This window comes from Lissotriton vulgaris, chromosome 11 (genome assembly GCF_964263255.1).
Source record: "Lissotriton vulgaris chromosome 11, aLisVul1.2, whole genome shotgun sequence".
NCBI lineage: Eukaryota > Metazoa > Chordata > Amphibia > Caudata > Salamandridae > Lissotriton > Lissotriton vulgaris.
In genome coordinates, this window is record NC_141699.1 from 1,070,179,902 (window position 1) to 1,070,195,283 (window position 15,382).

Genomic DNA, 15,382 nt, shown 5'->3' on the forward strand with positions numbered 1-15,382 from the left:
CCAGGAGTCGGGCATCGCCCTGAATGTGTGGAGAGCAAGAAAGAGTGGCGAGGGGTGACTCCACTTTCTGCCACAGACCCCCGCGTGCCCGCTTTTCCAGCTGGCAGCGCCTGGCAGATACCCCACTCTCTTCTCCAGTCTTGAGTAGCTCAGCGGGCAGTGCCTGGCAGACCCCCACTCTCTTCTGCAGTCTTGGGCAGTGCCTGTCAGACCCCCACTCTCTTCTCCAATCTTGGGTTGTTCATCGGGCAGTGCCTGGCACACCCTCAACCCGCTTCTCCAGTCTTGGGCAACTCAGCTGGCAGCCCCCCACTCTCTTCTCCAGTCTCGGGTGGCTCAGCGGGCAGTGCCTGGCAGCCCCCCACTCTCTTCTCCAGTCTTGGATAGCTCAGAGTGGCAGCGCCTGGCAGACCCCCACTTTCTTCTCCAGTCTGGGATAGCTCAGAGTGGCTATCCTCCACTCCCCACTGCAGCCGCAGGGTGGCCAGGTGGCAGTGCCCGGGATCCTTTCGCTCTCGAGGTGAGGTGATGGGTGGCACTACCCAAGGTTTCTAAAGATGCCCTCCAAAGCCCCCACCGGCGGAGACCATTCCATGCACAGGTGTGCTTCTGACGTCAGCGCGGCAAAACCACTCGAGCGTGTGTTGAGAGGGCATCAGAGTCTGAGCGGCATGCCCAGCTCGGCTGGCACAGGCTCGACGCGGGCACGACCGGGTGCTCAGGGTCACACAGACACGACTTGCTGCCGGGAAGTGTAAGGGCTCACACGCCCGAGTCCCTCTGCCCCTCTCTGGGGGTGCCACGGTACCCGCGGGCTCGGTGCCCCCGTGCAGTCCAAAGCCCCAGGCTGGCACGCCGCTTCATGGGTAGGGGTTAGGGCATCGTGTGCAGGGCACAGCTCTCCTGTAGCCCCGTCCTCCTGACACTGCCGCCTCACTGCTCGGTGGCACCCCAGGGCAGTCCCGCCTCCCAGAGCGGCAGGGGGAGGGTCGCTGGGCAACTGGGAACAACAGACCAGCCTCCACTGGTAACTGGAACACGCCCTCGTATCGCTGCCCACTCCTGCCCCTGCCAGGTGCGCACAGGTGCCCGCAGTCTCACCGAGACAGCCTTCCAGCTTTATTTAATCGAGCCAGGGACATACACCAGTCCTCACTGGGCAACTGGCAGGGGCGGGGCACTGAAGCCCAGGCCCCGTGACTGGCTGCTGCCGCCCCAGCCCGACAGGCTCCTCCCAGGTGCATGCTGTCTCAGCCGGACTGACGCCTCCACGGAAGAGACATGCAGTCATGTAAACACCAGCTTCACAGGCAGAGGAGGGACGCCTGACCGGGTCTGGACCCACAGGGGGGGGGGGGGGCACTTTAGACCTCCCTGCCGTTTCAGGTGAACCGACACCTTAAGACACACAACCCAGCGGTCTATCAAGACTGGGGGCACACCACCTGCTGCAGTGGGCCTCCCAGGGTCGCCCGACCTTCACTGGGCACTGGCACGAGAGGGCATCTGCTGTACACGACCCGGGCAGGCAGAAGGCACGCGCAGTCTCGGCTGTGCAGGGAGCAAAAGCAGTCTCAGATGGAAAGTCATCTGAGGAAGTAAAACTACTGGGAACGAAGAGAAGACATAATTTGGAGGCGAGACAGCGCCCTGCACGGCAGCACGTGCACAGCGGGCACCGTCACCATGTGGGGGCCCTGGCATCCATCCACGCCTATAGCATGACACGTCTGCACCACAACAGAAGCAAAACTAGGATGCACTCCCGGTGACGGGCACTGCCACTCCAGCCCGTGCCCGGCGGCAGTGGCTGGCAGCGCGTGGAGGGGCAGGGCTCTCCCAGCCGCAGGTGAGGGGTGAGCGGGGCACAGGCCAGGCCACCCTCTGCAGGGCAGCGGGAACAGCGTGAACAGTGCAGCCATCTATAGGCGACTGGAGGTTCTGCCCCGGGAAATGTGCCTGCCCGAGGCCACCCTGTTGTCATCAGGAGGGCGGGCCCTTAGTCTCAGAGGGCTGCCCCCGTCCCTTACTATGGTCAGCCACTCCTCCCCAGGGCAGGCGTTGCCCGGCTGGAGGTGGGCGGGTCGGTGACGCGCGTCCGGGGCGGCAGGCAGGGAGAGGGGGTATATCTTCCCCCTCGCCATTGTTTAGGCCTCTTTGCCGCTCCGGACGTTGCACGTACTACTTCGGGGACACTCTTTTCCCTCCCTACCTCTAACCCAGAGTGTCAGCTAGGGGGGGGGGGGGGTGGGGGGGGGGCTCCTAAGGGAGTTTTAATGTGTTCTTTTTATCGTTGCAGGAGGAGTTACAGGGCGATCCAAAAGCAGAGAGGTCCAACACTGTACTTCAGCGGGCACATAGGGGTGCCAGAGCCTAACCTAGAACCTCATGGGAGGTCCAGGAACTCGTGTCGGCGCCCCAGTAGTCCTTCGGGCGGTTGTGGGCCTGTGCAACCGGGGGTTTGCCTAGATACGCCCCGCAAGGGGCGTGAGTAGTGTAATTACCATAATGGTGCAGCAGTTGGGTGGTTCGCCACTGTGCTGATTGGCTCAACAGGCGGGCAGGTGGCGAATATGCGGCCTGCCCTTGGATCGCCCGTAAGATAACTCACCGTGATTACATAATGTTGTATGTAATAATAAACCTGCAGCAACTTTTCCCAATCTTAACACTTGTGTCTGTGTGTTATTTGCGGGATGTGGTATATGTTGGGGCGGGGGTTCCTGTTGCCCTGATGTGACTAAGGACGCCCGAGCTGTGGCTATAATTAGGGCGCCCGGTTGTATGGTATTTTTTTGTCATTTCCGTCTGTAATTATCCATATTTATTTGATGTCAACTTTATCTGTATTTATCCATATTTATTACAGGTTTTGTAAAAAAAAAAGTAAAGCTGAAACTGGTATAGTTCACACATTTACTTAACAAATAAGTATGCAGTCATGCTGGAATGCCTGCCATTTTTCAGCGATATGAACACACGCAGAAGATAAATCAATGCACTTACATGAAAATATGCACATTACAGTATCAGACGTTCTTTTTTTAATTCCCTTGCCTATCAGTCCACACAGTTCTTGGTGTGACAGTCATGGCAAAGTGTATTTAGAATCCCTCAAAAAGCACCCGATTTCCATTTTTATCCACGTTTAAAAATAAATACAGACAAGAAAATAAATGGTTTTATGTCAGTATTTATCTGTAAAAATCAAACGGAAAACAAGGAGCCTTATCTATAATGCAGGGGAGCACAGAAGAAATGGAGAACACAGCACTCATGTCATGGTGTGATTAAACACAGCACTACCGTCATGGTGTGATGAATGTATGCATGGACACAGGCACACTGTAGAAAACTGCACAGTTGTTGTGCCTAGAGAAGGCAGGCTGATGGGAAGCACTGTATGCAGACACAGAGGGGTGGTAAACACAGCACTCTTTCCTCTCGCTGTTCAGAGTACAGACAAGTACAGGTACCATACAGACACAGCGTCTGTTAGGACGCTGACTAAGCTCCTGAGGCGTAAGCAGGGAGCATCTTCACTTTGCGCTTTTTAAATTGAATATTGTGTGCTGTTTTTAAAACCATTGTTACTGGCTGCACTTACCCTTCCCTTCCCTCCTCCCTTCACTCACCCGTGCAGACGATTAGGTACTGCTACGGCGACTGCGAGGGAAGCGCCATCTTGGGAGTAGCCCGAGTTGCCGCTGTAGCCTTTCTCCAATCTACAGATCGGACTGTATATAAGTCGCGCTTTTCTGCTCGCGCGCAATACCATTAGTACGCTGACTAACCTCCTGAGGCGGAAGCCGGGAGCATCTTCACTTTGCGCTTTTTAAATTGAATATTGTGTGCTGTTTTTAAAACCATTGTTACTGGCTGCACTTACCCTCCCCTTCCCTCCTCCCTTCGCTCACCCGTGCAGACGATTAGGTACTGCTACGGCGACTGCGAGGGAAGCGCCATCTTGGGAGTAGCCCGAGTTGCTGCTGTAGCCTTTCTCCAATCTACAGATCAGACTGTATATAAGTCGCGCTTTTCTGCTCGCGGGCAATACCATTAGGACGCTGACTAACCTCCTGAGGCGGAAGCCGGGAGCATCTTCACTTTGCGCTTTTTAAAATGAATATTGTGTGCTGTTTTTAAAACCATTGTTACTGGCTGCACTTACCCTTCCCTTCCCTCCTCACTTCGCTCACCCGTGCAGACGATTAGGTACTGCTACGGCGACTGCGAGGGAAGCGCCATCTTGGGAGTAGCCCGAGTTGCCGCTGTAGCCTTTCTCCAATCTACAGATCGGACTGTATATAAGTCGCGCTTTTCTGCTCGCGGGCAATACCATTAGGACGCTGACTAACCTCCTGAGGCGGAAGCCGGGAGCATCTTCACTTTGCGCTTTTTAAATTGAATATTGTGTGCTGTTTTTAAAACCATTGTTACTGGCAGCACTTACCCTTCCCTTCCCTCCTCACTTCGCTCACCCGTGCAGACGATTAGGTACTGCTACGGCGACTGCGAGGGAAGCGCCATCTTGGGAGTAGCCCGAGTTGCCGCTGTAGCCTTTCTCCAATCTACAGATCGGACTGTATATAAGTCGCGCTTTTCTGCTCGCGGGCAATACCATTAGGACGCTGACTAACCTCCTGAGGCGGAAGCCGGGAGCATCTTCACTTTGCGCTTTTTAAATTGAATATTGTGTGCTGTTTTTAAAACCATTGTTACTGGCAGCACTTACCTTTCCCTTCCCTCCTCACTTCGCTCACCCGTGCAGACGATTAGGTACTGCTACGGCGACTGCGAGGGAAGCGCCATCTTGGGAGTAGCCCGAGTTGCCGCTGTAGCCTTTCTCCAATCTACAGATCGGACTGTATATAAGTCGCGCTTTTCTGCTCGCGCGCAATACCATTAGGACGCTGACTAACCTCCTGAGGCGGAAGCCAGGAGCATCTTTACTTTGCGCTTTTTAAATTGAATATTGTGTGCTGTTTTTTAAACCATTGTTACTGGCTGCACTTACCCTCCCCTTCCCTCCTCCCTTCGCTCACCCGTGCAGACGATTAGGTACTGCTACGGGGACTGCGAGGGAAGCACCATCTTGGGAGTAGCCGAGTTGCCGCTGTAGCCTTTCTCCAATCTACAGATCGGACTGTATATAAGTCGCGCTTTTCTGCTCGCGCGCAATACCATTAGGACGCTGACTAACCTCCTGAGGCGGAAGCCGGGAGCAACTTTACTTTGCGCTTTTTAAATTGAATATTGTGTGCTGTTTTTTAAACCATTGTTACTGGCTGCACTTACCCTTCCCTTCCCTCCTCACTTCGCTCACCCGTGCAGACGATTAGGTACTGCTACGGGGACTGCGAGGGAAGCGCCATCTTGGGAGTAGCCCGAGTTGCCACTGTAGCCTTTTTTCAATCTACAGATCGGACTGTATATAGGTCGCGCTTTTCTGCTCGCGCGCAATACCATTAGGACGCTGAATAACCTCCTGAGGCGGAAGCATCTTTACTTTGCGCTTTTTAAATTGAATATTGTGTACTGTTTTTAAAACCATTGTTACTGGCTGCACTTACCCTTCCCTTCCCTCCTCACTTCGCTCACCCGTGCAGACGATTAGGTACTGCTACGGGGACTGCGAGGGAAGCACCATCTTGGGAGTAGCCCGAGTTGCCGCTGTAGCCTTTCTCCAATCTACAGATCGGACTGTATATAAGTCGCGCTTTTCTGCTCGCGCGCAATACCATTAGGACGCTGACTAACCTCCTGAGGCGGAAGCCGGGAGCATCTTTACTTTGCGCTTTTTAAATTGAATATTGTGTACTGTTTTTAAAACCATTGTTACTGGCTGCACTTACCCTTCCCTTCCCTCCTCACTTCGCTCACCCGTGCAGACGATTAGGTACTGCTACGGGGACTGCGAGGGAAGCACCATCTTGGGAGTAGCCCGAGTTGCCGCTGTAGCCTTTCTCCAATCTACAGATCGGACTGTATATAAGTCGCGCTTTTCTGCTCGCGCGCAATACCATTAGGACGCTGACTAACTTCCTGAGGCGGAAGCCGGGAGCATCTTTACTTTGCGCTTTTTAAATTGAATATTGTGTACTGTTTTTAAAACCATTGTTACTGGCTGCACTTACCCTTCCCTTCCCTCCTCACTTCGCTCACCCGTGCAGACGATTAGGTACTGCTACGGGGACTGCGAGGGAAGCACCATCTTGGGAGTAGCCCGAGTTGCCGCTGTAGCCTTTCTCCAATCTACAGATCGGACTGTATATAAGTCAAGCTTTTCTGCTCGCGCGCAATACCATTAGTACGCTGACTAACCTCCTGAGGCGGAAGCCGGGAGCATCTTTACTTTGCACTTTTAAAATTGAATATTGTGTGCTGTTTTTAAAACCATTGTTACTGGCTGCACTTACCCTTCCCTTCCCTCCTCACTTCGCTCAACCGTGCAGATGATTAGGTACTGCTACGGGGACTGCGAGGGAAGCGCCATCTTGGGAGTAGCCCGAGTTGCCGCTGTAGCCTTTCTCCAATCTACAGATGGGACTGTATAGAAGTCAAGCTTTTCTGCTCGCGCGCAATACCATTAGGACGCTGAATAACCTCCTGAGGCGGAAGCATCTTTACTTTGCGCTTTTTAAATTGAATATTGTGTACTGTTTTTAAAACCATTGTTACTGGCTGCACTTACCCTTCCCTTCCCTCCTCACTTCGCTCACCCGTGCAGATGATTAGGTACTGGACTGCGAGGGAAGCGCCATCTTGGGAGTAGCCCGAGTTGCCGCTGTAGCCTTTCTCCAATCTACAGATCGGACTGTATATAAGTCGCGCTTTTCTGCTCGCGCGCAATACCATCAGGACGCTGACTAACCTCCTGAGGCGGAAGCAGGGAGCATCTTTACTTTGCGCTTTTTAAATTGAATATTGTGTGTGGTTTTTAAAACCATTGTTACTGGCTGCACTTACCCTTCCCTTCCCTCCTCACTTCGCTCACCCGTGCAGATGATTAGGTACTGGACTGCGAGGGAAGCGCCATCTTGGGAGTAGCCCGAGTTGCCGCTGTAGCCTTTCTCCAATCTACAGATCGGACTGTATATAAGTCGCGCTTTTCTGCTCGCGCGCAATACCATCAGGACGCTGACTAACCTCCTGAGGCGGAAGCAGGGAGCATCTTTACTTTGCGCTTTTTAAATTGAATATTGTGTGCTGTTTTCAAAACCATTGTTACTGGCTGCACTTACCCTCCCCTTCCCTCCTCACTTCGCTCACCCGTGCAGATGATTAGGTACTGCTACGGGGACTGCGAGGGAAGCGCCATCTTGGGAGTAGCCCGAGTTGCCGCTGTAGCCTTTCTCCAATCTACAGATCGGACTGTATATAAGTCGCGCTTTTCTGCTCGCGGGCAATACCATTAGGACGCGGACTAACCTCCTGAGGCGGATGCCGGGAGCAACTTTACTTTGCGCTTTTTAAATTGAATATTGTGTGCTGTTTTTTAAACCATTGTTACTGGCTGCACTTACCCTTCCCTTCCCTCCTCACTTCGCTCACCCGTGCAGACGATTAGGTACTGCTACGGGGACTGCGAGGGAAGCACCATCTTGGGAGTAGCCCGAGTTGCCACTGTAGCCTTTTTTCAATCTACAGATCGGACTGTATATAAGTCGCGCTTTTCTGCTCGCACGCAATACCATTAGGACGCTGAATAACCTCCTGAGGCGGAAGCATCTTTACTTTGCGCTTTTTAAATTGAATATTGTGTACTGTTTTTAAAACCATTGTTACTGGCTGCACTTACCCTTCCCTTCCCTCCTCACTTCGCTCACCCGTGCAGACGATTAGGTACTGCTACGGGGACTGCGAGGGAAGCACCATCTTGGGAGTAGCCCGAGTTGCAGCTGTAGCCTTTCTCCAATCTACAGATCGGACTGTATATAAGTCGCGCTTTTCTGCTCGCGCGCAATACCATTAGGACGCTGACTAACCTCCTGAGGCGGAAGCCGGGAGCATCTTTACTTTGCGCTTTTTAAATTGAATATTGTGTACTGTTTTTAAAACCATTGTTACTGGCTGCACTTACCCTTCCCTTCCCTCCTCACTTCGCTCACCCGTGCAGACGATTAGGTACTGCTACGGGGACTGCGAGGGAAGCGCCATCTTGGGAGTAGCCCGAGTTGCCGCTGTAGCCTTTCTCCAGTCTATAGATCGGACTGTATATAATGTGCTTCCCTTCCCGGACGCGCGCGCGCCGATGGCGTGCCGAAGGCAAGCCCGTCTGCACCCGTCCGCGCCGGACCAGGCCTAGGGGCTAGTCCCCTTGTCCTTCCACCTTCACATTCTAAGGAGGCTCTGCTCAATCTTCAAGACTCGGCCTGTCCCCTCTGTCCAGCTACCACTTCCCATCTAAAAGACTTGGGCATTTTCCAAACTCCATCTCTTCCCCCGAAACCCTTGGCTCAAACTTCCCATCAACATGGACAACGTAAGCCTGCATTGACTAACACTTTAAGGCTTAACGTTTTTTATCTCAACACTAGATCCCTAGTAAAGCATCAACTCGACATTTTTCTCCTCCTTTCCTTTCAAAAACCCGATATCTTACTTCTCACGGAAACCTGGCTTTACATTGATTCATCTCCAGATATTATAGCAGCACTTCCGGATAATTATTATATCCTACAGGTAGACCGTGTCTCAGGGATAGCAGGGGGTGGAGAAGCTGCTATAGTCAACAAAAGCTACACTTTTTCCAAAATGTCGTCTTTTGATCTCACTACAGTTGATAACCTAAGTCATTAAGCTTGACTCTAGTTCCGGATCACTTCTGTGTGTTTTGATATATAGACCCCCTCAAAACATGCCATTATTTACATTTTCCCTGTGTGACCAATTAGCCACTATGGTCACCAATTGCACTAATATCTTATTAATTGGTGATTTCAATTATTGGTTCAACAGCGAGCTTGCCGGCCCATCGGCCAATGAACTTACAGAGCTCCTCACAGGACTTAATTTCAGTCACCATATCAATACCGCCACTCATACCAAAGGACATATACTTGATCAGATCTGGAGTCTGAACCTCGATATCTCTTCCCCCGTTGTCTCACCATGTATTTGGTCCGGTCACTTTTTGATCCAAATTAACATCTCCTTCATTGAGACTAAAATTAATGTGACCACTAAGGAGGGGTTTATCAGAAAATGGGGCTCGCTAGACACTGCAGCCTTTTTGGAAAACTTAGAGAATACTGTACCCTCCTCCAACACAGACCTAAATGAAATGTTGGTCAACATTTCCAATTGGCTTACCACTTCTGGCGACACCTATCCCCCACTGAAAAAACTCAAAACTATCCGTCAATCTGACGCTCATAAATGGTTCTCCCTCGATCTCATGGCAAAAAAAACGTACGTCCGTCAAAAAGGGCGAGCATGGCGAAGATCCTATGATCCGCTTAGTCCCTTACTTGGCCGCCCGCAGTGACTATATGAAGGCCATCCTTTCAGCTAAGGCTGCCTTTTTCTCCAACATAATTGAGCAGTCTAATAATAACTCTAAGGATATTTTTTCCATAGTTAACAAACTTTCGAACCCGGGCAGAACCCAGCCCAAGCTGGTGGCCACTCAGGATTTCTGCAACACCCTCAATCAATACTTTCTGGACAAAATTGTGACCATCAAATCAAGCATAACTATTACCACACCTGCCCCTTCGGAGTATACACATGTCTCAAACACCTGCCTGTTGGATCATTTCCCCTCCCTGGATGTCCCCTGTCTACTTACCCTTTTGAATAGGGTAAAGTCCGGATCTCCTCAAGATTGCTGCCCACCCTATATTTTAAAAAATGTATTTGCTACTTTTCCATCTCTTACTCTAGGTCTTCTCAGCACATCGTTAACTTTAGGTATGGTGCCCAACTCGTTCAAGGAAGCAGTTGTGGTACCTCTCTTAACCGCATCGCTGCTGCGGTGATTTTTGCGCTGTGCTGGCCCTTTGTGTACTACATTGTTCATGACGAGCTCAGCTCGTCATCAGCACACGCCACCCGTGGGTGATGACGAGCTGAGCTCGTCATCAGCATCGACGGGGTTAAAAAAAACTAGAGCCGACCCTACCATCCTAGCTAACTATAGGCCAATCTCTCTGCTTCCATTCCTTGCCAAGGTATTGGAAGCTCATGTTACCACTCATCTCTCTAGCTTCATTGAATAAACCAACGTCCTAGATCCTGCCCAAGCCGGGTTCCGACCGGCCCACTCAACTGAGTCGGTTATCACGGCAGTCTTGGATTCACTGCGTCATAATGCAGATATGGACTACCCTCAGGCCCTGGTCCTACTCGATCTGTCGGCTGCGTTTGACACGGTCAACCATAATATCTTGCTCGACCGTGTCAGACTAGCCGGCATTTGTGGCTTAGCCCACGATTGGATCAGGTCATTTCTTAGTGATCGCTCGCAGGCAGTTGGTTTGCCTCCTTTTTCTTCCCCCGCACTCCCATCACCTGTGGGGTTCCCCAGGGTTCCTCACTCTCCCCTATTTTATTTAAATATTTATCTGCTCCCTCTACTTCAGTCCCTCAAATCTTTCAAAGTCACCACTTTTAATTATGCAGACGATCTGCAACTCACTTTCACAATTGATAATTCATCTGACTCAATCCATTTATTTCAGAATACCATGCTCTTCCTACGCCATTGGATGGATGGTAACCAACTGAAGTTAAATCCGGATAAAATGGAATTGGCCCTCTTTGGCAAAAGCCAGCTACTCTGGGGCCCACACTATTGGCCATCTGAACTAGGCCCCCACCCACTCCGTCCATCTCGGTTAAAAGTCTGGGGGTGATTATTGACAGAGACTTATCACTAAAACCTCAAGTAAATTCGGTGGTGGCGACGTTTCTTTCAGCTCCGAAAAATAAAAAAGATCAGCCGGATGCTTACACAGTCAGCCTTGACCCAGGTAGTGATGGCCTTGGTGTTGTCCCATTTAGACTACACCAACGCCATCTACCTGGGCCTCCCTGCGACCCTTAGTAGGCGCCTGCAGATGGCTCAAAATCAGGCTGCAAGACTCATATCGCCTCCCGCGCTGGCAATCTCCAATGAGGCAACTTCACTGGCTCCCTATTACTCAGCGTGTCATCTTCAAAGTCGCCTGTATGGCTTTTAAGACTCTGCATACCCGTAGTCCAAAATTCATCCAAGACCTCTTACCTAGATACACCCCCTCCCGCAGTCTACGTTCTGTTTCGCAAATTCTCCTCTCTGTCCTCCGTTTCAAGTTCCAACGCAAGGCTGGGAGAAGATTCGCCACCCTTGCTCCTAAACTGTGGAATTCCCTCCCCTTGGAAATCCGCTCTACCCCCTACTCTGCTCTCGTTCAGGAAGCTTCTGAAAACCTGGCTGTTTGTCCAACCTACGGCCTAATTATATTTCTATCTCTTCTGCTTACCTTTTATTCATATAACTCCTGTTGGTCAGCGCCATGAAACCCTCGGGTGTGCAAGCGCTATACAAAACCTTGATAAGATAAGTGCTGTGCGACTAGCGTCCACGCATCCAAGCACACGATGCGAATAGTTGTGTTTGGAATAAGTGTGTGTAAAATGTCACACAAGCTGATAGGAAACACTGCACTATTTGAATGATATGCTTGGTCTAGCATGCACAAATTGCAAACACTGCACTGTTTCAATGATATGCTTGGTATAGCATGCACACACTGCAAACACTGCACTGTTTATATTTTCTGCCTCGTGTAGGGAACATTTTAAAATAACACTAGTTGCATCATCCGATTACTGCAGAAAAACACAGAGACAGCACAAATGCCCCGACTGCACTGTCTGCAGACACAGTCTGCACACGACGCTCCGTTTGTAATGTGTGCTTCGCGTCGGCAGACCTTAAAAGGGGCCCTTTGAATGAAGTGCTTGCTGCGGACGCGCACACAGTGCAAACACTGCCGCAGTGAGATGCAGCAGAGGCGGCCTGCACACTGCACTTTTTCTTCTCTCTTCCAGCCCTTCCGGGTTCACGAGCCGGGGCCCTTCCGGGCTCATGAGCCGGGGCCCTTCTGTGTTCAAGAGCCGGGGCCCTTCCGGGCTCACGAGCCGGGGCCTTTCCGGGCTCACGAGCCGGGGCCCTCCTGCGAGCCCCTTCTTATTAGCTCACTAATATAGCCTGACAATCCCTAAAGCTCCATCGAGCCAGACCTAACAAGGACCCGTGTCTCACTGCAGACAGACTCTCTGCCAGCCCCGAAGAATCAAAAGCTTCCGGCCAAGCTCCTGCCCACCACTGCCGCTGTCTGTGTCTGTGTGCCAAGGCAGCTCCCGACACGCCTGGCACAGGCCTGCTCCCACGACGCACCTGCCTGCCCCGGGCCATGGCTGGCGCTTCAGAGTCATGGAGACCCACGAGGGACGGACCACGTGTGGGGGGTCTTCAAGACTGGTAGAGAAGAGACCGTGCTGGAGTCAAAGGTGGACGGGCAGCACGTCAAGGGGTGCACCCTGGAGAACGTCCCATCGCTCTCATGATGCACCTGCATGCCCCGGGCCATGGCTGGCGCTTCAAAGTCCAGGAGACCCAAGAGGGACGAACGACTGGTGGGGGGGAGGGGGTCTTCAAGACTGGTAGAGTAGAGAACACATTAGAATCAAAGGTTAAAGAGCAGCCCGTCAAGGGTTTCCCTCCGGATTACATCTCATCACTCTCATGATAAACCTGCACGCCCCGGGCCACGGCTGGCGCTTCAGAGTCGTGGAGACCCAAGAGGGATCGGACTCCAGGTGGAGGTCTTCAAGGCAGGTAGAGTACAGAACGTTCTGGAGTCAAAGGTGGACAAGCTTCACGTCAAGGGCAAGGCCTTCAGCTTAGAAAAGATCCCACTGGGTTTGCCCTGCACCGGTGCGTCTTGGGACAACTCAAAGAGGGTCGGTGTCTCAGTATTAAGGTGATCTAAGGAGGATCGCAGAGGACGGTCTTTAGAAAGAGTTAAAGGTGAAGGAGCTGCACTACAAGGGTTCACCCCGGAAAAGGCCCCATTCTTCTCATGATGCACCTACAAGCCTTGGTCCATCTCGAGCAAGTTGGTACTTGTAGTCGTCAAGTGAGTCCGAGCGGGATCACAGGTGGGATCCCTCATGACTGGCAGACCAACGACCGTGCTGGAGTAAAGGTGGAAGAGTTGCACGTCAACAATCTCACCTTGAGGACAGCACGTTGCTCTTTGATGCACCTGCTCCTAGGGACAACTCGCTTATGGTGGATGCCTCAATATGACTGTGATCTACAGCGGCTCACAGGTGGGGGGCCTCAGCAGGGGCAGCGCCAGGGATTGTGCTGGAGGTAAAGGTGGAAGAGATGCACTTCAAGGTTCTTTCATGTTGGAGAAGACTCATTGCTCCTGCAGGCACCAGTGGGCCTTTGGCCAGACACAACACAATGGTGGTGGACGCCTCACAGTCCTGGAGCTCCAATGAGGATCACACGCGAGAGGTCTTTAAGGAGGGGAAGGGCATGAGATCAGAAGAGAGGTACAGATGGGAGAGTTGAGGTATCACCTCGGAGAAGACCCTGTGAGTAGAAGTGAGGCCGAGCCTACAGATCAGAGCACTTGTGACAACGTGGGTGCTGAAGAGTCCTCAGGCCTCAGGGGAAGGAGCCTTGGACTGGACAACCTGCAGGCTACAGCGATGGAGTCCTGGTATTGGCTGGAGCGCCTGCAGGTCTCAGGGGAGAGAGACGTGTCATGGGGGGGAGAGGGTCCGCAAGCACCTCAGAACAGAGCAATGTGCATGGGCTAGACAACCGGCAGGTTCCAAGGCTAGGAGCTCGTGCATTGAATGGAGAGTCGGCGGGTCTCAGGGGGGGCAGACAGGCGCGGTGCATCCATTAGGGCGTGGGGGCATAGCCCCCCCGCCCGCAGCCACCCGCAGCTCCGACGTTTCTGAACTTAAGTAAACTGAATAGTTTACTTAAGTTCAAAGACCGACGCCGAGGGAGAACTGACAATGCATGCAGCCAGCATGACATCAGACCGCGCGTCATGTTGACTGACATGCACTGTCAGACATGGGGGCAGCAGCACAACACAAGTGCGCATGAGTGGGGACGGAGGGCGAATTTTCGCACCGTGCCCACGCATGCGCACTTGTGTTTTAACTTGTTAGCGCATGCCCATTAGGTCTCCTAATGAGCGTGCTGCGGACGAGGATTAACTGTGCCCTGGCGCTGCAGATTGGCTTAGGGGTTGCCACTCGGTGCTGCTGTTCCTGTTTGGAGATGAGGGACCAACGCGGACCAGGAGCAGAGGCGGTCAGGTAAGTTTTCTTAATGTTATCTCCCTTGGCGCACCCCCCACCGCGACCCCCTCCCCCTGCAGCCCCCTTGCGAGTACTGCATTGATTTGTCAGTTTGTTAAAGTGTTCATGCGTTCATCTCTTGACCTCTTCACATAGATAATGTATAGCTATAACATCATTGCTCTGCTTCCGACCTTGAAGTTGATGCATGTCAAACAATTGTCATCAGTCGCAGAACAGAGCGAGAGTGTCTATTCTAGATTACTTCCAACTGGTAGGATAGTTCCATGGGTTAAGCCTTTGCTGCAGCAATCCCAGGTTCGAACCTTAGCAGTCCTACGTCATCCACTCTGACGTAAACATCACCATCCATTTGACGAGTCGCTTTGTGAACGGTTCTATACACATTATGAATATTATTCTCTTTAAGGGATAGATGAAACACAACATTGTGTAACCATGGACAGACAATTACCAATTATTGGTCAAAACGGTCACCTAAATCTAAGCAACAATGATTGTTAAAAAGTGAAAGATATACATGCTCCGTGTTTTTTGCTCATCACAGTTGTATGTATATTGATGGGCTAGCCAGTTTTCAGTTCAGAACGTGTGCAGTGTTCATTTTGTCATGCGGCAGTGCTTTAGTAGAGTTTTCCTACTGTCGCTTCTATGGGGCTTTGCATTATGTTTTCAATATGGAAACCTACTGGCTCCAGCGTTTCATGCAGACAGGCCTCACAAACCGTGTGGAGTGGCAACTTGAGCAAAATGCCGAGATGTTGAGCAGACTGTGGCATCCCTAAAGGATGAGCATTGTATGGATTTGGTGATATCATAGTCTGACTCGCCAGTGGTGGCTGGCGTAAACAGGCCTTCTGTTGCGTCAGGCTGCTCCCAAGCTCACCAAGCAGCTGAAAGGAGGCTGCGTAGTTAGGGTGGCCAAACTTGACAGACTGCGTCTGCACTAATGTATGCACAGGGACCACCATTTTAAAGAGCAAGGGAGAGTGAACAAAATGGAGTCCTGGGTGAGTGAAGTCTGTGTGAGTATAGG

The 15,382-nt window shown here is 51.8% G+C and overlaps 1 protein-coding gene across 3 annotated transcripts in view; it reads right to left on the reverse strand.

The window, feature by feature from the left end:
- The window catches only part of DVL3 (dishevelled segment polarity protein 3), a 393,303-nt gene that overhangs the window by 114,148 nt on the left and 263,773 nt on the right, over positions 1 to 15,382 (reverse strand). The window lies entirely within an intron of this gene.